Here is a 22,058-nt window from a genome sequence, read left to right on the forward strand (position 1 = left end):
GGGGACGATCCCTGTAGGACTCTGCATATCAATGTCTTAGTCTCTAGTGTGATGGGTGGCAGCCTGACCCTTTGGGTTCTACCTGTGAGGAAGGAACAGATACATATGAGTGTGGATTCTTGTATGCCAATCTTGTGTAGTCTTCTGAAGAAGATGTTATGGAAGACAGTGCTGTAGTTTCTCCTCGGTTCGGGATGATTCAAATGTTATCATTTGCTGCAACAAGTGCTGTTATTCTCTGTGAATTCTGACCGAGTGTTGTCTAGCCGAGGGTGAAGTTTGGGGTGGGTTGTGAGTTGTTTGTCGATGGCCTTCTCAATCACTTTGGCTAGATAGGGAAGCAGAGAGATGGGTCGGAAGTTGCTCAATTGATTCGGGTTGGCTGTTGGCTTATTGAGGGGGGACATTGATTTCTACAAGTTTCCATTCATCTAGGAAAGTGGCGGACATGCAGGAGGTGTTGATGATTTGGGTCAGGGTGGTGCTGATTGGTGATGTTCTCAGGTAGTTGATATGGTGGGGACATGGGTCCATTGGGGACCCTAAGGGGATGGTTCACGCGACTGCCGCTGTGTCATTTCTGGTGAGGGTTGTCCATTCGGTCAGGTGGCTATCTTGGTTGGTGGTGAGTAGATTAGCAACGCGTTCTCTGGGGTTGGGTTGGCGTGTGAACTTGCTATAGATGTCTGCGATTTTGCTGTAAAAAAAGCTAAATAGGTTGTAAAAAAGTTGGTGGGAGGCAGAAATGTTGGGGACTGTTGGTGAGAGTAAGATGAAATCCTTGACGATCGAGAAGATATCTTTGCAGCTGCTGGAGCTTTCCTCGAGTTCCACTAGTGCTTTTTTCAAGGAGTCTCTCATTTGCTGGTGATTGTGTCTGAGAGCATACATGTAAGTAGTTCTTTCAGTTTTCCAAGACTGGCGATGTCCTTGTGTTCTTGTCATTGAGGGGTGATTGGGGCTTGCCTGTTCTTGCTTATGTGGGTGATATCTTGTTTTTACCTTTATGTTGCTTTGCCTTTCTTTTCTGACTGTATATGCAGACACAATATGTGCACTATGTCAGAATGACCCATTCGGGTAAGCAACATGAGTGTTGCACACCAGGATTCTGTCACATGACATTGTGAAACTTGTATAAGTTTGCTGAAACATTGTTTGTGTTAAAAAGCATAATGCAAACATATTTAAAACTTGGAGCACTATCCAATTTCTCTTAGCTGCAGGCCTGTTTTCTTATCTAATTCTTACAGGCAGCATCTAATCTGTTTCCAAGTATGCCCAATCTAGGCAAAATAGGGGAAAGGTCGAATATATTTTTAAAAAGTGATGACCCAAGGGAACACAATTTAGCTGCCTTGGCGCGCCATGATTAAAAAACATGTTTCCTCTTTTCACAGTTTCAGACTTGTCCGCTGCACCACAAATGTGGAGGTGTGATCCTGATAATCAACCCATGGGACATGCCACTATGTTGGGGTTCACATCCAGATTTATTATGCAGTTTTTATTGCCAACATATTCTGGTAACATAGCAAAGCTGGGATTAGGTTTTCAGGGTCCTACATCCATGGATAAAACTTACTACCAACTAGACCACATCTAGTGCAGAGGTGGTGCTATATTGCCAGGAATTGACCAGGCCCCTGTCTCCTGGTAGACTGGTTGGGGCTGTACCCGCAAGTTAATGTGGTTCCTTTGGCGATGGCCCCGATGAAGCACTTGGACTGCGGTGAAAGCCCCCAATCTATGCTAAGGTGCGACGGTCCACTACCAGTGGCGTAACGAAACTTGAGAAGTTCCTAGAGCGGGCCCCCCTTCCCCTGTACCCAGTCAGGGGTCTGCCGCTCGAGCAAAGCGTGATGGGCTGGAGCTCGGGCCCCCGGTGCGGGGGCCTTTGTACCCCATTGTCCACAACTTTCATTTTTGTTGCAAGAGAAAGAAAACGAAACCTCAGTCTCTATCTTTCAGAGGAAGCAGTTTGTCTTAAGACTTATTTCTGACCTCTGTGTTTGAACGAACAGCAAATGTGACGGGATAAAAAAAACACGAAATTTTCTGTCACAATCCGAATCCTGAAGAACATTTGATCTTTAATCTTTTTCGATTCGACAACCAAGTGAACCAAGACAGCCTTAACGCAATGTTGATTTCCCGGCCCGACTCAACGCCTGCTTAGTCGAAGGGAAACTTTGCTATAATTAGCAATTAGTTTGCAAGTTATTATGTAAGGCAGAGAAGAGGGTGGAATGTGTTCAATTACTTAAGTCAGTACTGCCCTCTAGTGGCACAATTAGTTCAATGCCATAGTATGACAGACTGCTGTTCACCTTCCAAGGAGATAAGATGCAGAACTCATATCACAGAAGAAGCCGAATATTTGCCAGCCTTTGACACAGCTAGAAACCAAAAGAGCAATTTTTCAAAACTACACTGAAATGCCTGTCATTAACGCCCTGCCAATACCTGTAAAGAAATACTCTATTCCAATTCAGAACATGAACAATGCATCCGATCATAGAGGGTTTCGGGACAGCTCTTTTCACCTGGACGTCAATTCACCGAAATGCCAAGGGTAGCGGAAGTGACATCACACGCTCTTTTTCTTCCCCTCACTCACACATACATACACACAAATGTACGCTTACACACACTCTCACATAAACACACTCTCACTAGCAAGCATGCTCCAAACATCCTTTTAAAAGCATTTTTTACTTTCCTCAGCAGCCATAGAAGGGTATATTGCAGCTAACTGGTCTGCATTTTTATTACACTAATAGTGAATAATATTTTTCACTTTTATTCACTATTAGTGTAATAAAAATTTGACAGAAAACAAAGAAGTGGAGCCCCAACTGATGTCCATAAGGACGAGCTGCCACTGAATTTGCCGTCTCTGAGGCCAGGGGTCTCAGCTGCGACCCCTGAATAACGACCATGCCTTTTCATCCACTGGTCTGTTGATCTGTCATTCCATTTTGAATCTGCCCACCACAATATACAGCAATTTAGGTAAGCTAGTGGTATTCTTGCGCTTTCAGTGACAGCATTTTCCTCATCGTACTTGCACATCACCCTAAAAAACAGTGCATCACGGTGGCAGGGCTCGTGAGCAAATTCTTTACTTTATCATTGCTTTTTTTCCATGCTTTGTCTCACTGTTATTTGTCATCCTTGAATTCTTAAATTTCTTCTTCAAGTTACAGTAATTTAAGCCAATCTTTTATATGTGCCAAAAAGAGTCATACTTTCCAGTGATGTGTCTGAAAACTAAGAAGGTATAACCGACTGCCCAGAAGCACCCAAACTATTCTATCTAATTTACTTGATGGTTATTTTTTTTTTTTAATTAAAATCTTTATTGTAGGTATACAGCCACCGTGTTTAGTCTGCAGCATGTTTTCCATTTTTTTCTTGTTTTTGTGGTATATGATTGTTCTCAAAATCTATTTAACCACTGCAACAGCTTTCCAAAGTAAGAACTACTGAGTTAAGCTTATCTATGACACATGGGGTGCGTGAAAAGAGAGGTGTTATACAAAAACATTTTTTAAATAAAAAAACGATAAAGGTGTACAAATAATAAATGCTAAAACAGATACAAGCATGCACCCAGCAGTTACAAGTACAGAAGAAAACAGTTCACATTGCAGATGGGCTGGGTAGAGGGTGCGAATTACTGGGGCCTGTGACTCACTGGCTTCTCGGATTAGAATTCTGAGCCACTGTAGTGATATTTGTATTTTGATCACTGACTTCGTGCCGCACCACTTTGCACTTGGCTTAGCTGTCCACCGTCACATTAGTGATCATCAGTTACAGACTCCATTTTGTATTCAGCTTAGCCTTAGCTTCACTGCCACGTTAAGGGTACGAGTAGTTTTCCGTACAAACATGTTATGCAACGTGTTTTCTATTCTGCATGTTTGTTTTCTCACTGAAGAGCTAGGACATATCACCGAAGAGCTAGGACATAATACGGAGGAGTCAGTCAGTCACCACAATACGGATATACTAGACTGATGTTTATGGTACAGCAGGGAACAGCTTAGGAGACACACCTTGGTAAACTGGCCAGTTCCAACCTGTTTCTTTCAACCCTGACCTAGAATAGCCAGCATTTTTTAAATACTTCTTGCGCAAGCTGGAAGGGCTTTTCCAGAAAGCTCCTTCCTCATTTGTTTAAAATATATAAGAGTCTCAGATAGACAGTGGGAGAGGGGGGCAGGGTGGGGGATTCAGAGACCTCATTCAGGATTTTAGACGTCGAATTCCTGATATATATGTTTCCCGTGAGGGTAGAGTTCTCTCTTTCTCGCAGTCTAACGGGGTCATCGGCTTGCTGGCAGGAGAAAGATGAAGTACCTGACAGACCCTACGGTGATGCATTTTTATTAATTATTTGCTTTGCATTGTGTATGAATATATATACATATATCAATATAAGTGTTTGTATCCTTGCATGTATATATTTGCTGTTTATAGATTGAAGATTCTTTGTACATGGTCTTACTTCATTGTTGCACATTTTAAATGTACGTTTTTGGCTATTCAAGCCTTCCTTCACAAGCCTTGCAAAAAGCTATAATAAATGTCTTCTTCAGATTAAGAAGTGCATTCTAGAGAATCTTTTTGATTTCTTTCAGTGTGTATATTTTGGCTCAGTCAAAGGTAAAGCAGCTGCCTAAGTAGACACCTGCTCCAATACTGTCCAAAGAAAGGGTCATCTCAAACATAGGAATGGAGGTGGAAGATAGCAACATCACCCTTTAATGGTTACAGCTGGTACTGGTTGTTTGTGTTTGTCAAGGCTCATTTGCTCTCTCCGTCAGGTCTGATCTATACACATACCACTGCACACATTATTAACACATGGATTGCAGAGTTGTAATGCTGATCCAGAAACAGGACACGTAGACTATTACTAACAAGTATACTATTTTACAGTTGTGGGGGCTTCAAAGTACAAACAGAATGTGGATCAGTGTTGCATGTAGTGGCTTCACACTAAAATATATGAAAGGATGAGCAGTAAAATTATCTTAGGAACCATCTGCTCTTCCACTTTGAAGTAGGTGAAGAGGGTGAGAACCAATTAAATGGTCAACCCCGAAGGGCCAACTTTTGATAGCAAAAGGAAATGGCTTTATCTACAATATAGTGCAAAACTATAGCCATTAGTGGATCCTCGAATGAGAGCCAAGAACATGGTAAATAACTCTGGTAATTCTAGAGGTAATACATACCAACAGTCGGTGACATCCCAGGATGCATGCATTTATCAGACCCAAACCAATCTGGGCTTGCTTTGTCACTTTGGTGATTCCAGAGAACCTTGGGCTGCTCGCATGGCCAATTTGGTTAAACTGAGATTGGATCAATAAATCAGTTATGGTTCATTTGATCGCTCCATCTGTTACTTGGATAACTGTGGTAATTCTAGCGCTAATACATGCCAACGGGCGCTGACTTTCCAGGATGTATGCATTTATCAGACCAAATCCAATCTGCACCTAGTCGCTTGCATGATTCTAGTTAACCTTGGGCTGATCGCGTGTTCCTGCGTCAGCGACAATACATTCAGATATCTGCTCTATCAACTTTTAATGGTACTTTTCCTGTCTACCATGGTGATGACAGGTAACGGGAAATCCAGGTTTGATTCCAGAGATGGAGCCTGAGATATGGGTACCACATCCTAAGAAGGTAGCAGTTTACCATTCCTGTCTCGGGAAGGCAGTGACAACAAAGCAGTATAGGACTCCTTTGAGGCCCTGTAATTAGAAAGAGTACCCTTTGAATCCTGGACTGAGCTGGCGGCCCACAACAAGGTGGACTTTCTCCTAACCCAGCCCCTGCCTCTTGGCGCCCTCTTGATGTTATTGACTGAGTGTCCAAGGAGTCTGAAGCATTTACTTTGAAAAAATGTGTTTGTTCCAAGCAGGCTGGTCACCTTGATGCATATACCTGCAAAAAGATGGCAGGCAGGGTGTTACCTAGGATTCACCTTTCTCCATATCCAAAGGGCACCCTTGGGGGTGGTGGGCACTGACTTTATGGTACCTCTGTGAGACGCAAAGTCAATGCATGTCCTTCAGACATTTTTACCTCTGTGCCTGTAATAAGGTGCATGCCACCCCATACCATATATATATAGGGGTACACTCCATTGAGATCGTACCAGCGGAAACTTAGCACAGTGTGATTTGTATTACAGGAGGAGTTGCACAAGCATCCACCACTGCGTCTTTAACACCAATGCACCCCAGAGGTGCAAAAAGAAAGCACAAGCCAGTTGCGCCCGAGGTTACTTTCTATACTAAGGCCCAAAGCTTCGCCATTTATTGCTGTCTTGTCCACGTACTGTAAACTAGAGGTTAATGTCACCACTATCCTTAATCTCACAACTCTCTTTCTGAAGCAGGCCAAACTGTGCCCATATAAAGAGGACAATTTGGTGGGCATCAAACCCACTGGGCAGCAAAGATGGCAGCACAGTATACTGAAGCCACCCAATTGTCCTATGGTAAAGGTGGGTGTTCTTAACTCTTCTTTTCATTATAAGCTTTCAGCTTCTAAATTTACTGGCAGCCACATAAAGTATAGATCTTACTACAGGTGGTGTCCTGAAGTGACAACAAACAGGTTGGGTGAAGAAGAAGCACACCTATTGAGCCTACGTTCTGGTGTTCATACTGTCGGCATCCGGTGTAGTGTCACTTGTGGCTGTTACATTGGGTATAGATGTAGAGAAGAAGTCTGAGGTGCACCATGAGACTGAGAATGAAAATGTCACTTACCCAGTGTACATCTGTTCGTGGCATTAGTCGCTGCAGATTCACATGTTGTGCATAGCCCGCCATCTGGTGTTGGGTCGGAGTGTTACGAGTTGTTTTTCTTCGAAGAAGTCTTTCGAGTCACGAGACCGAGGGACTCCTCCTCTTTTGCTTCCATTGCGCATGGGCGTCGACTCCATCTTCGATTGTTTTCCCCGCAGAGGGTGAGGTAGGAGTTGTGTGTGTTAGTAATAGTGCCCATGCAATGGAGTGAATAAGTATGTACCAATTAAGGTTTAAGTAATATATTTACAAATGTACAAAGTTGAAGATAACTTCCAAACGGCTACAGGCTCCCGGGGAGGCGGGTGGGCACATGTGAATCTGCAGCCACTAATGCCACGAACAGATGTACACTGGGTAAGTGACATTTTCAGTTCGATGGCATGTGTAGCTGCAGATACACATGTTGTGCATAGACTAGTAAGCAGTTATCTCCCCAAAAGCGGTGGCTCAGCCTGTAGGAGTGGAAGTAGTCTGAAATAAAGTTCTTAGTACGGCTTGACCTACTGTGGCTTGTTGTGCGGATAGCACGTCTACACAGTAGTGCTTAGTAAATGTGTGAGGCGTAGACCATGTGGCTGCCTTACATATCTCGTGCATTGGAATATTCCCTAGGAAAGCCATGCTAGCGCCTTTCTTTCGGGTTGAGTGTGCCCTTGGTGTAATGAGCAGCTCCCTTTTTGCTTTAAGGTAGCAGATTTGGATGCACTTAACTATCCATCTGGCTAAACCCTGTTTTGATATTGGATTTCCTGTATGAGGTTTTTGAAATGCAATAAACAGTTGTTTTGTTTTTCTGATTTCTTTTGTTCTGTCAATGTAGTACATTAGTGCTCTTCTGATGTCTAATGTATGTAGTGCCCTTTCAGCTACCGAGTCTGGCTGTGGGAAGAACACTGGTAGTTCTACTGTTTGATTTAAGTGGAACGGTGAAATAACCTTTGGTAGAAATTTAGGATTGGTTCTTAGGACTACCTTATTTTTGTGTATTTGGATATAAGGTTCTTGTATTGTAAACGCCTGAATTTCACTTACTCTTCTTAGAGATGTGATGGCGATGAGAAATGCAACTTTCCAGGTTAGGAATTGTATTTCGCAAGAATGCATGGGTTCAAAAGGTGGCCCCATGAGTCTTGTTAAGACTATGTTAAGGTTCCATGAAGGAACGGGTGGTGTCCTTGGTGGTATAATTCTTTTGAGGCCTTCCATAAACGCTTTAATGACAGGTATCCTAAATAGTGAAGTTGAATGGGTAATCTGCAGGTATGCAGATATTGCTGCGAGGTGTATTTTAATGGAAGAGAAGGCCAGGTTCGATTTTTGTAAGTGTAGTAAGTAACCCACTACATCCTTTGGAGATGCGTGTAATGGTTGAATTTAATTATTATGGCAGTAGCAAACAAACCTTTTCCATTTGCTTGCATAGCAGTGTCTAGTGGATGGTCTTCTAGCTTGCTTTATGACTTCCATACATTCTTGGGTGAGGTTTAAGTGTCCGAATTCTAGGATTTCAGGAGCCAGATTGCTAGATTCAGCGATGCTGGGTTTGGATGCCTGATCTGTTGTTTGTGTTGTGTTAACAGATCTGGCCTGTTGGGTAACTTGACGTGGGGTACTACTGATAGGTCTAGCAGTGTTGTGTACCAAGGTTGCCTTGCCCATGTTGGCGCTATCAGTATGAGTTTGTTTTGACTCAATTTGTTTACTAGATATGGAAGGAGAGGGAGATGGGGAAAAGCGTACGCAAATATCCCTGACCAGTTCATCCATAGGGCATTGCCTTGAGACTGCCTGTGTGGGTATCTGGATGCGAAGTTTTGGCATTTTGTGTTCTCTTTTGTTGCAAATAAGTCTATTTGAGGTGTTCCCCAAATTTTGAAGTAAGTGTTTAGAATTTGGGGGTGAATTTCCCATTCGTGGACCTGTTGGTGATCTCGAGAGAGATTGTCTGCAAGTTGATTCTGGATCCCTGGAATAAACTGTGCTATTAGGCGAATGTGGTTGTGAATTGCCCATTGCCATATTTTTTGTGCCAGGAGGCACAGCTGTGTCGAGTGTGTCCCCCCCTGTTTGTTTAGATAATACATTGTTGTCATGTTATCTGTTTTGACAAGAATGTACTTGTGGGTTATGATGGGTTGGAATGCTTTTAACGCTAGGAAAACTTCTAGCAGTTCGAGGTGATTTATATGCAGCTTTGTTTGATGTACGTCCCATTGTCCTTGGATGCTGTGTTGATTGAGGTGTGCTCCCCACCCTGTCATGGAAGCATCTGTTGTTATCACGTATTGTGGCACTGGGTCTTGGAAAGGCCGCCCTTTGTTTAAATTTATACTGTTCCACCATAGAAGCGAGATGTATGTTTGGCGGTCTATCAACACCAGATCTAGAAGGTGACCCTGTGCTTGTGACCATTGTGATGCTAGGCACTGTTGTAAGGGCCTCATGTGCAGTCTTTCGTTCGGGACAATGGCTATGCATGAGGACATCATGCCTAGGAGTTGTAATACCATCTTTGCCTGTATTTTTTGTGTTGGATACATGGTTTGTATAACTTTTAGGAAATTTTGAACCCTTTGTGGACTTGGAGTGGCTATTCCCCTTGTTGTGTCTATTGTTGCTCCTAGGTATTGCTGTACTTTGCACGGCAGAATGTGTGATTTTGCATAGTTGACGGAGAAACCGAGTTTGTAGAGGGTTTGTATGATCTGATCTGTGTGGTGTAAACACTTTGTCAGTGAGTTGGTCTTGATTAGCCAATCGTCTAGATACGGGAATACGTGTATTTGCTGCCTTCTGATGTGTGCAGCTACTACTGCTAGGCATTTTGTAAAGACTCTTGGTGCGGTTGTTATACCGAACGGCAATACTTTGAATTGGTAATGTATTCCTTTGAATACGAACCTTAGGTATTTCCTGTGCGAGGGATGTACCGGTATGTGGAAATACGCGTCTTTGAGATCTAAGGTTGTCATGTAGTCTTGTTGCTTTAGCAATGGTAACACTTCTTGTAGCGTGACCATGTGAAAGTGTTCTGATTTGATGTAGGTGTTTAGTGTTCTGAGATCTAGGATTGGTCTCAGTGTTTTGTCCTTTTTTGGTATTAGAAAGTACAGTGAGTAAACTCCTGTGTTTATTTGTGTACCTGGTACCAGTTCTATTGCGTTCTTTTGCAGTAATGCTTGAACTTCTATTTCCAGAAGGTCTGAATGCTGTTTTGATATATTCTGTGTTTTTGGTGGTATATTTGGAGGGATTTGGAGACATTCTATGCAATAACCATGTTGGATAATTGCTAAGACCCAAGTGTCTGTTGTTATTTCCTCCCAAGATTGGTAATACTGACTTATTCTTCCCCCCACTGGTGTTGTGTGGAGGGGATGAGTGACCTGTGAGTCACTGTTTGGTTGCAGGTGTTTTTGGGCTTTGAAATTTTCCCCTGTTTCTAGGGAATTGTCCTCCTCTGTACTGGCCCCGAAAGCCTCCCCTTTGATACTGTCCCTGGTAGGTAAACGGTGTTGAATGTGAGGTACTGGCTTGTGTGGCCTGACCCCGAAACCCCCCTCTGAAGGTTGTTTTGCGGAAGGTGCCGAAAGTGCCTCTGCCCTGCGGGGAATAGAGTGCACCCATGGCCTTGGCAGTGTCAGTGTCCTTTTTTAGCTTCTCAATTGCCGTGTCCACTTCAGGTCCGAACAATTGTTGCTCATTGAATGGCATATTGAGCACCGCTTGCTGTATCTCCGGTTTAAAGCCAGATGTTCGTAACCACGCGTGCCTTCTTATGGTTACTGCTGTGTTTATTGTTCTTGCAGCTGTGTCCGCTGCATCCATAGAGGAGCGTATTTGGTTATTGGAGATATTTTGTCCCTCCTCAACCACCTGTTTCGCCCTCTTTTGTAAATCTTTGGGTAGATGCTCGATGAGGTGCTGCATCTCGTCCCAATGGGCTCTGTCATATCGCGCTAGGAGCGCTTGAGAGTTAGCGATGCGCCACTGGTTTGCAGCTTGTACTGCGACCCTTTTTCCGGCTGCGTCGAACTTGCGGCTTTCTTTATCCGGAGGTGGTGCATCGCCTGATGTGTGAGAGTTGGCTCTCTTGCGAGCTGCCCCTACTACAACTGAATCTGGTGGCAGTTGTGAGGTGATGAAAGCAGGGTCTGTGGGCGGTGCTTTATATTTCTTTTCCACCCTTGGTGTTATTGCTCTACTCTTGACAGGCTCTTTGAAGATTTGCTTTGCGTGCCTTAGCATTCCTGGGAGCATAGGCAGGCTCTGGTAGGTGCTATGGGTGGAGGAGAGGGTGTTGAAAAGGAAGTCATCCTCGACAGGTTCCGAGTGTAGCGACACGTTATGGAACTCTGCTGCCCTAGCTACCACCTGTGAATACGCTGTGCTGTCCTCTGGTGGTGAGGGCTTGGTAGGATACGCCTCCGGACTGTTGTCTGACACTGGGGCGTCGTATAGGTCCCAAGCGTCCTGGTCATCTTGGCTCATGGTGGTGTGAGCCGGTGAGTGTGACGGAGTCTGTGCCGGTGATATGTAAGTTACAGGTGGAGGAGAGGGTGGCGGAGTTACCTTCTTCACCACTTTTGTTTGTGGTGCTTGCTCCTGTGTTTGGAACTCAAGTCTCCTTTTTCTCCTAATAGGGGGAAGGGTGCTGATCTTCCCTGTTCCACTCTGTATGAAGATCCGCTTTTGAGTGTGGTCTACTTCAGTGGACTGTAACTCTTCCTCAAATCTATGTTTGCGCAATTGAGAGGACAGTGATTGCTCCTCTGAATATGAGCTGGTAGTTGGCTCGGTTGCCGGTCGTTTCGGCACCGAAACTATGTCCTTACTCGTTTTCGGCTCCGAGGCGACTTTTCTCTTTTTCGGAGTCGAAACTTCTCGGCGTCGATCCTCCTCGGTGCCGCTGTCTCTGCGTCGAGCAGCTTCGGCTCCGCTGTCTCGGCGTCGATCTTTGTCGGCAGCACTTTCTCGGTCCCGAGAGTGCTGCGTGCCTGTGTCTCGACCAGAGTCGGACGATCTCAGCACTAGTTCAGCCTTTTTCGGTGCCGATGGGCGGTCACCGACTTTATGGGTTGAGCCATGGCCTGTTGGCAGTGGCGTCACCTGGGCCTTGTCTGTTTTCTTGTGTGCTGTCTTTGACGTCTTACTCACTGTTTCGTGGACGTCGAATTCCTCCGAGTCCGATTCATGGATAGAGAAGGCTTCCTCTTCTTCTCCTTGTTCCTCGAACTCTCGGTGTCCTGTCGGCGTGGACGCCATCTGTAATCTTCTGGCTCGCCGGTCACGGAGCGTTTTTCGGGATCGAAACACACGACAGTCCTCACAAGTTTCTTCCTTGTGCTCGGGCGACAGGCACAGGTTACAGACCAAATGTTGGTCTGTATATGGGTATTTGTTGTGGCATTTAGGACAGAATCGGAACGGGGTCCGTTCCATCAACCTCGATGTTACACACGGTCGGGCCGACCAGGCCCCGACAGGGGATCAAAATTACCCCGAAGGGCGACCGGAGCTCTTCACGATTCGATTCGGTGTCGATTCTATCTAACCCGATCCCGAACGCAACAATACCGACGCAATTTTCCGAATTTTTAACTATCTTTCCGTTCCGAAACCCGGAGCGAAAAGGAACACGTCCGAACCCGATGACGGAAAGAAAACAATCGAAGATGGAGTCGACGCCCATGCGATATGGAAGCAAACGAGGAGGAGTCCCTCGGTCTCGTGACTCGAAAGACTTCTTCGAAGAAAAACAACTTGTAACACTCCGACCCAACACCAGATGGCGGGCTATGCACAACATGTGTATCTGCAGCTACACATGCCATCGAACAAGGTTTTTCCAAGATAAAGGGAGAACCAATCTATCGATTTGTTTGGAGGTTAGCACAGCCAGTTGAGTCTGCAAATTTTAAATCAAACAATGTAGTCAATCCCCCGTTAATGTGTTCAGTTAATTGTTTTCTTTTTGAAATAGTTAAATGAATATGATGAACTCTTAGTTTGCGAAAGTTGAGGCCCTTATAAGTAGGTTCCCCTTATTGCAAAACATAATCTTTCATCAAGTCTCTATATTTGACCGTTGTTTGGCTCTGGGTGTTGTTACTTTAGGGCTTTCTCAAGGCATACATTCTCCTCAACTTCCACAACTGTCTATTATGATTCCACATTTCCTAAAGCATTAGTAGAGAGGAGTTCAACATTTAGCAGGATCATTTTTCATGTCAGGCAAGAAATTTCAAGAGGCGGTATGTATCAGCATGAAATTGAACGGTCATGTACAGTGGTCAACTCCATATATTCTGTTCACTTGCATTCTCTTCGGCCCACCCGCTTCCTATTACTCTCCAAATAAAAACATAAGACTAAAAATTGGAATAAAGGATGGGTGGAGCAATAGAGTAGTGCAGCGGTGACTGATCCCAGCTATGGGAGTAAAAGGACCGACGACTGGCTGTGGAAGAAGCCACCTCATGTAAGGAATACAAGATTTAAAGTGCTCTTTGCTGTACAAACCTGTACGACCCTGCATCCAGTGTTCCAGTATTTTCAAATCATGCTTAAGAACTTGTTTGTTTGTTAAATGGATGTTTTGTACAATCCTGGAGCGAGCTCTTGGGTCGATACTTTTAAGAAGTAGCAAGATATGCACATTCATGTACTCACAGTAGGCAAGATGCAATGAAAACAGAGGCAAGCTATCACCAATCACTCCCTAGTACTGGACATGAATGAAAAGCTGGTCCACTTAATGATGACATAATATATATATACACACACTCCTGCACCATCAATAAACACAACCTTGCGAGTGCAATAAGGAACACAGGGATCAGAGCAGAAGGTGCATGATCAGATCTACTCACCCATCAGGGAAAACTATTAAACCTAAGCATCTTACCTTGGCACGTCCTATAGACATTGCTAGACCTGAATCTTATTATCTGTTTGAAATATTGCCATACAAGTAATAAAGCTACGCAAATATGCATCCCACTGTGAGAAAAGTTGAACAAAGATTGACTTGACTGCAAATGAAATGCTTTGTAAATATAATCCTTGACCGATTTGCTCCTTGAAACTAACTTTGATGGTAATGAGCACCTTTTTAAAATAATGAATAGAACAGACTTTAGGCTTGTAATAATTCCATTGGGATCATGAGCTTCACCTGAGAGACCCAAAGACTTGCCAACCTCTATGCTAGAGCGGACAGCACACTGCTGGAGAGAATAGGAATGGTGCTAGGATTTTTGGCACTAAAGACTAAGAAGCTTTTTGACTTTGGAGGGCTCCACAAACCCCACAAAAAATCTACTTCTGCACTTGTGATTTCTTGCTGGCTAGTGGAAACACCCCAAGCCAGCAGCTTTACCGTGCCTTACAGAAGTGCCAGCCGTTGGAGGGGACAGATGGCTGACAGCCCAGAAGTCCTAACATATACCTCTACGTAGATAACAGGCTTATGAAAATGATGAAAACTTCTTCTTAGCAGGTGGAGGGGGGCGGCAAGCAAGATGTGATAACTGCTTAATTTGAGCCGGTGGTTTCCAGTGCTCGGCTGAATTGTCAACACTGGCACTAGAAGAATTTAGAGATGAGCACAACAGCTGTTTATTAATTCAATACACAGAATGAAAATAACTAATACCTACCACACTAACCGTTTTTTTTTTTTTTACAAATTAGGCACTGGGTGGTATCAAGCAAACAGTTGCAGATGGAGGTTATTCCATAGGCCGTAGAAGAATCACACTTTAACCCCTTCGCTGCCAGGCCTTTTCCCCTCAGGTGTCACGCCGTGTTTTGGGCTGTTCGCGCTTAGGCCCTCATAACTTTTTGTCCACATAAGCTACCCACGCCAAATTTGCGTCCTTTTTTCCCCCAACATCTTAGGGACTTTATGGGTTCTCCTGAAGGAGACCAAGACATTAGCCAAAATACAGCGAAAATTTAGTTTTTTTTCAAAAAAATTGAAAAAAAGGGCTGCAGAAGAAGGCTTGTGTTTTTTCCCTGAAAATGGCATCAACAAAGGGTTTGCAGTGCTAAACTCACCCTCTTCCCAGTTTTCAGGAACAGACAGACTTGGATCAGAAAACCAATTTTTTCAACACAATTTTGGCATTTTACTGGGACATACCCCATTTTTGCTATTTTTTGTGCTTTCAGCCTCCTTCCAGTTAGTGACGGAAATGGATGTAAAACCAATGCTGGATCCCAGAAAGCTAAACATTTCCGAAAAGTAGACAACATTCTAAATTCAGCATGTGGTAATTTGTGTAGATCCCACAAGGGTTTCCTACAGAAAATAACAGCTGAAATAAAAACAAATATTGAAATTGAGGTTAAAAAAAAACAGCCATTTTTCTCCACGTTTTACTCTGTAGCCTTTTTCTGCGATGTCAGATTTTTGAAAGCAATATACCGTTACGTCTGCTGGACTCTTCTGGTTGCGGGGATATATAGGGCTTGTAGGTTCATCAAGAACCCTAGGTACTCAGAGCCAATAAGAAAATGAGTTACTTACCTGTAACTATAGTTCTCTGGTATTGGAATCTTTCATAGATTCACATGCTTGAATCATTCCCCATCGTCGAGATGGGAGTCACCGGTACCTTAGAAAAGAATGTCCCCAAAGACATAATAGCAATAACATTAAAACTCTACATTTTAGTAATCTATCCAAGTCCTTATGTAAAAAGGACCAAATTTGAGCCTCAGCCAATCAGAGCACCCCACCCTCTAGAACCCTCCTGAGAGAAGCTCCAGTACCTCAGATTTTCTAAGCACAAGTGCATATCTTAAGGGTTGAACAAGAGATATTGAAGGTGAGCTTCCCCCGGGAGGGTCGCTTGTGAATCTATGAAAGATTCCAATACTGGAGAACTATAGTTACAGGTAAGTAACTTATTTTTTTACTCTAGTATTGGAATTTTCATAGATTCACATGCTTGAATCAGACTATGAAGCAGTATTCAGAGCACATTGCATTGACTATACATCATTTAAATTAGTGACAGATCACTGAGTTATCTGCAATAACATGAAAGGATTATCTTCTATAAAGATAATGTTACTTATTAGCACACCTATTTATATGCTATCAGAACTATATGCAAATGAAACACAAAGATCAAACCATGCAATGTGCGCAACAGAAAAGAAGGATGGAGGGAGGTAAAATGAGCTCACCGCTACTGGAACAGATGCCGCCGGACCGCGTGACCAACCGCTCATCTCCTCTATGGATGGCATCCAGACAGTAGTGCTTTGTAAACGTGTGAGTACTTTTCCAGGTGGCTGCTCTGCAAATGTCCTGCAGGGGTACACCTGTAAACAGTGCCATGGACGCTGATCTCGTAGCAGCTACTATCCACCTGGCTATACTCTGCTTGGAAAGGGCCTGTCCCTTCCGCGGGGAACTATACGGGCCGAACAATTGAGTAGTTTTTGGAAAATGCTTGGTTCTTTTTAAGTACAATTTGAGATTCCTTTTGATGTCCAACCAGTGAAGAGCTCTTTCCGCCGGAGATGACAGGTTCGGAAAGACAGATTTCAAAATCAACAGTTTGTTAATATGAAAGTCTGATGGCACCTTTGTAACAAATTTCGGGTTAGTACGAAGTATCACCCTATCATGTTTAAATTGAAGGAAAGACTCTTGAATGTTCAATGCCTGGATCTCGCTGACCCGCCTAGAAGTAAGGGCTAGCAAAATAGCTACTTTCCACAATAAGTGCTTCAAATCCGCTCTGAGTATTGGTTCAAATCGGTGTTTCATAAGCTGAGAGAGAACCGTGTTGAGCTGCCAAGATGGTGGAGGAGGCTTTGCTGAAGGAAAAACTCAAAGGAGCCCTTTAAGGAATTGTTTGACCAATCTAGAAGACCAGAGAGATGGCGATGTTGGTGAACATCTGAAGCGAGATATAGCCGCCAAATGCACCCTGACGGATGCATGCGCCAAGACCGTCAACGCCAGATGGAGGAGATAGGGCAATATTTGCTCTGATGGCGACAGCAGCGGATCAATCTGCTCCTTCTGATACCACAAACAAAACCTTTTCCATTTTAAAGAGTATGATTTGTTGGTGCTATCTGCTCTGGCTTTCGAAAGAATATCCCGACATTCGGGGTGAATATTTAAATGGGCGAACTCATTGTGTTCAGGTGTCAGGCCGATAACATTAGTGATTTGGGGTCTGGATGCAAAGCTCGACACTCGTTCCTTGTCAAGAGCTGTGGTAAAACTTCCAGTGGAAGGTGGTCTGTCTCTGAGAGCAGTTGGAGTTCCGAAAACGAATGTTGGCGAGGCCAAAACAGAGCTATCAGGATGAGCCTGCAATGCTGTCTTTTGATCTTTGCAAGTAGTCTTGAGATCAGAGGATTGGGTGCAAAAGAGCAGGCAAATATTCCGCACCATGCCATCGAAAATGAATTCCCCCAAGAGCCCGGATGGTGAACCCAACTTGCATAAAAGCGGCATTTGGTGTTCTGCGGAGTTGCAAAGAGATCCAGTTTGGGTTTCCCCCACCTTCTGAAAACTTGGTCGAGCACCTCCTGGTTCAGCTCCCATTCGTGACAGGAGGACGTCAGCCTGCTGAGGGTGTCTGCTGTCTTGTTCTGCCTTCCTGGCAGATGTTCCGCTCATAGACTGAAGCCATTCCGAATGGCCCAGTTCCAAATAGTCTGTGATTCTCGAGATAGAAGAAGAGATTTTGTTCCCCCTTGCTTGTTTAAATAAGGCATTGTTGCAGTATTGTCTGTTCTTATGAGAACCGCTGAGTGTCTTATTCTTGGAAGGAAAGCCTGTAGGGCTGGGAAAACCGCTCTCAACTCCAGGAAATTGATGTGATATTTCTGGAAAGAGTTGCTCCACCTTCCGATTGATCTGAAGGTCTTGAAGATACGCTCCCCATCCCTCTAGGAAGGCATCCGTGGTAATGACCAGCGGAGGTCGAGGAGGCAGAAAAGGAAGACCGACTGCAATGTTTAACTGGTCCGCCCACCAGTGGAGCGCTTGGATCATTCGAGGAGTTACCGTGATTACGTCGTTGAATGAGCCCTCTTTCTGAATCCATTGAAGATCTAGTTCCTCTTGCAGGGGACGCATTCTCAGTTGACAAAAGGGGACTAACTGTATGCCAGAAGACATCATCCCCAGAAGCGACTTGTAGCTGCACACTGAAAGAGACTTTTTTCTTTGTACTCTGTTTGTTAGATAAATGAGTCTCGCTTGCCTCTCCACCGAAGGAAAAGCCTTGCCTCTGATGGTGTAGAGTTTTTCCCCTAAAAAGGTTGTCACTCTTGTTGTCAATATGTTCGACTTGTTCCGATTCAGAGTGAGGCCCAGATCGTCGAATAATGCCATGCAAGCCCTTATTGAGTCGTGAGCTTCCTGATATGACCGCGCTTTCATTAGCCAGTCATCTAAGTAGGGAACATTTTTCAGATTTTTCTTAGGGAAGCCGCTACCAGAGCTAGGCACTTTATAAAGATTCTGGGAGGCGGACTTCAGGCCAAATGGAAGAACCCTGAATTGGAAATGGCTGCCGGCTAATGTGAAACGCAGACATTTTCTCTGGGCAGGTGAAATCTGAATATGTAAGTAAGCGTCCTGCTGATCCAGGGATGTCATATAATCTCCGTGATTCATGCGGAGAAGAATGTCTTGCAACGTGACCATGTGAAAGGTTTGACGTTTGAGGTATTTGTTTAAGTCCCTGAGATCGAGAGTGAGACGCCAAGACTCCCAGTTTTTGCGCACCAGAAAGAAACAGGAGTAAAAACCTGTGCCTTTTTCTGAAGAAGGAACTCTCTCTATCGCTCCCATCTTGAGCATGGTCACGACCTCCAGCCGGAGTTGTTTTAGATTCTTATGAAAGAAGGTATGAGGAGGACGAGAAGGTGGGCTTTGAATGAACTCTAAAGTATGGCCAAATCAAACAATCTTTAAAACCCACTGGTCCGATGTTATTTGTCCCACTTCCGATAGAAGTGTGATATCCTTCTGTAAGGAAATGCCTCCTTGGCATGGTTACCCCTGACTTTTTTGCCTTTGCTGATGCCAAGTTATGATTTTAAAGTGTGCTGAGGCCTGCTAACCAGGCCCCAGCACCAGTGTTCTTTCCCTAACCTGTACCTTTGTTTCCACAATTGGCACACCCTGGCATCCAGGTAAGTCCCTTGTAACTGGTACCTCTGGTACCAAGGGCCCTGATGCCAGGGAAGGTCTCTAAGGGCTGCAGCATGTCTTATGCCACCCTGGGGCCCCCTCACTCAGCACAGACACACTGCTTGCCAGCTTGTGTGTGCTAGTGAGGATAAAACGACTAAGTCGACATGGCACTCCCCTCAGGGTGCCATGCCTACCTCACACTGCCTATAGGTATAGATAAGTCACCCCTCTAGCAGGCCTTACAGCCCTAAGGCAGGGTGCACTATACCATAGGTGAGGGCTTAAGTGCATGAGCACTATGCCCCTACAGTGTCTAAGCAAAACCTTAGACATTGTAAGTGCAGGGTAGCCATAAGAGTATATGGTCTGGAAGTCTGTCATACACGAACGCCACAGCACCATAATGGCTACACTGAAAACTGTGAAGTTTGGTATCAAACTTCTCAGCACAATAAATGCACACTGATGCCAGTGTACATTTTATTGTAACATACACCCCAGAGGGCACCTTAGAGGTGCCCCCTGAAGCCTTAACCGACTACCAGTGTAGGCTGACTAGTTTTAGCAGCCTGCCACACACCAGACATGTTGTTGGCCACATGGGGAGAGTGCCTTTGTCACTCTGTGGCTAGTAACAAAGCCTGTACTGGGTGGAGGTGCCGCTCACCTCCCCCTGCAGGAACTGTAACACCTGGCTGTGAGCCTCAAAGGCTCACCCCCTTTGTTACAGCACCCCAGGGCACTCCAGCTAGTGGAGTTGCCCGCCCCCTCCGGCCACGGCCCCACTTTTGGCGGCAAGGCCGGAGGAGATAATGAGAAAAACAAGGAGGAGTCACTGGCCAGTCAGGACCGCCCCTAAGGTGTCCTGAGCTGAGGTGACTCTGACTTTTAGAAATCCTCCATCTTGCAGATAGAGGATTCCCTCAATAGGGATAGAGATGTGCCCCCCTCCCCTCAGGGAGGAGGCACAAAGAGGGTGTAGCCACCCTCAGGGCTAGTAGCCATTAGCTTCTAACCCCCCAGACCTAAACACACCCCTAAATTGAGTATTTAGGGGCTCCCAGAACACAGCAAGATAGATTCCTGCAACCTAAGAAGAAGGACTGCTGAGCTGAAAACCTGCAGAGAAGACGGAGACACCAACTGCTTGGCCCCAGCTCTACCGGCCTGTCTCCCCACTTCTAAAGACACTGCTCCAGCGACGCGTTCCACAGGGTCCAGCAACCTCTGAAGCCTCAGAGGACTACCCTGCATCTAGAAGGACCAAGAACTCCAGAGGACAGCGGCTCTGTTCCACAAAGACTGCAACTTTGCAACAAAGAAGCAACTTTGAAACAACACATGTTTCCCGCCGGAAGCGTGAGACTTTGCACTCTGCACCCGACGCCCCCGGCTTGACTTGTGGAGAACAAACACCACAGGGAGGACTCCCCAGCGACTACGAGACCGTGAGTAGCCACAGTTGACCCCCCTGAGCCCCCACAGCGACGCCTGCAGAGGGAACCCCGAGGCTCCCCCGGACCGCGAGTGCCTGCTTCAAAGACCTGACGCCTGGTAAAGACACTGCACCCGCAGCCCCCAGGACCTGAAGGATCCGACCTCCAGTGCAGGAGTGACCCCCAGGTTACCCTCTCCCTTGCCCAGGTGGTGGCTACCCCGAGGAGCACCCCCCTTGCCTGCATCGCTGAAGAGACCCCTTGGTCTCCCATTGAATCCTATTGCGAACCGGACACCTGTTTGCACACTGCACCCGGCCGCTGAGGGTGTACTTTCTGTGCTGACTTGTGTCCCCCCCGGTGCCCTACAAAACCCCCCTAGTCTGCCCTCCGAAGACGCAGGTACTTACCTGCTGGCAGACTGGAACCGGGGCACCCCCTTCTCCATTGAAGCCTATGCGTTTTGGGCACCACTTTGACCTCTGCACCTGACCGGCCCTGAGCTGATGGTGAGGTAACTTTGGGGTTGCTCTGAACCCCCAACGGTGGGCTACCTTGGACCCAACTTTGAACCCTGTAGGTGATTTACTTACCTGCAAAACTAACAAACACTTACCTCCCACAGGAACTGTTGAAAATTGCACTGTCTAGTTTTAAAATAGCTATTTGCCATTTGTGGGAAAACTGTATATGCTATTTTGCTAATTCAAAGTTCCTAAAGTTCCTAAGTGAAATACCATTCATTTAAAGTATTGCTTGTAAATCTTGAACCTGTGGTTCTTAAAATAAACTAAGAAAATACATTTTTCTATATTAAAACCTATTGGCCTGGAATTGTCTTTGAGTGTGTGTTCCCCATTTATTGCCTGTGTGTGTACAACAAATGCTTAACACTACCCTCTGATAAGCCTACTGCTCGACCACACTACCACAAAATAGAGCAATAGAATTATCTCTTTTTGCCACTATCTTACCTCTAAGGGGAACCCTTGGACTCTGTGCATGCTATTTCTTACTTTGAAATAGTACGTACAGAGCCAACTTCCTACATTGGTGGATCAGCGGTGGGGTACAAGCCTTTGCATTTGCTGAACTACTCAGCCAATACCTGATCACACGACTAAATTCCAAAAATTGTCATTAGAAACTGATTTTTGAAATTTGAGCTATTTTAAAAAAAAATTAAAAGTCCTGCTAGGGCCTTGTGTTAGTCCCTGTTAGCATTTCTTTTAGAGTTTAAAAGTTTTGTAAAAGTTTGAATTAAGTTCTAGAGATAGTTTTAGATTCTTAGAAAGTATTCCAACTTTTAGAAACATAATGTCTAATGAAGAAGAGAATGTGATGGAACTCAACGTCACCCCTTACCTGCATCTTAGGATGTCAGAGTTAAGGTCTCTCTGCAAAACCAAAAAGATTAAAACTGGTTCAAACCCTACCAAAGCACAGCTCCAGGAGCTTTTGGCAGAGTTTGCTAAGAACAACCCCTCTGAGGATAACCTCCCATAGGGGGAAGCTAGTGATGTGGAGGAATTCCCACCTCCAGTCCTAGTTAGGGAGAACAGGGTCTCTCAAACCCTGACTCAAAATGTGATAGTC

General features: G+C 44.9%; 1 long non-coding RNA gene across 1 annotated transcript in view; it reads left to right on the top strand.

Moving 5' to 3' along the window:
• The first annotated feature begins 4,265 nt into the window (after positions 1–4,265).
• The window catches only part of LOC138303780 (uncharacterized), a 162,240-nt gene continuing 144,447 nt past the window's right edge, over positions 4,266–22,058 (top strand). The window contains exon 1 of the long non-coding RNA XR_011205445.1: positions 4,266–4,383. This is a non-coding gene — a long non-coding RNA (uncharacterized lncRNA). The remainder of the gene's footprint in view (positions 4,384–22,058) is intronic.

The sequence above is a fragment of the Pleurodeles waltl genome, chromosome 7 (assembly GCF_031143425.1).
Source record: "Pleurodeles waltl isolate 20211129_DDA chromosome 7, aPleWal1.hap1.20221129, whole genome shotgun sequence".
NCBI classification, from domain to species: Eukaryota; Metazoa; Chordata; class Amphibia; order Caudata; family Salamandridae; genus Pleurodeles; species Pleurodeles waltl.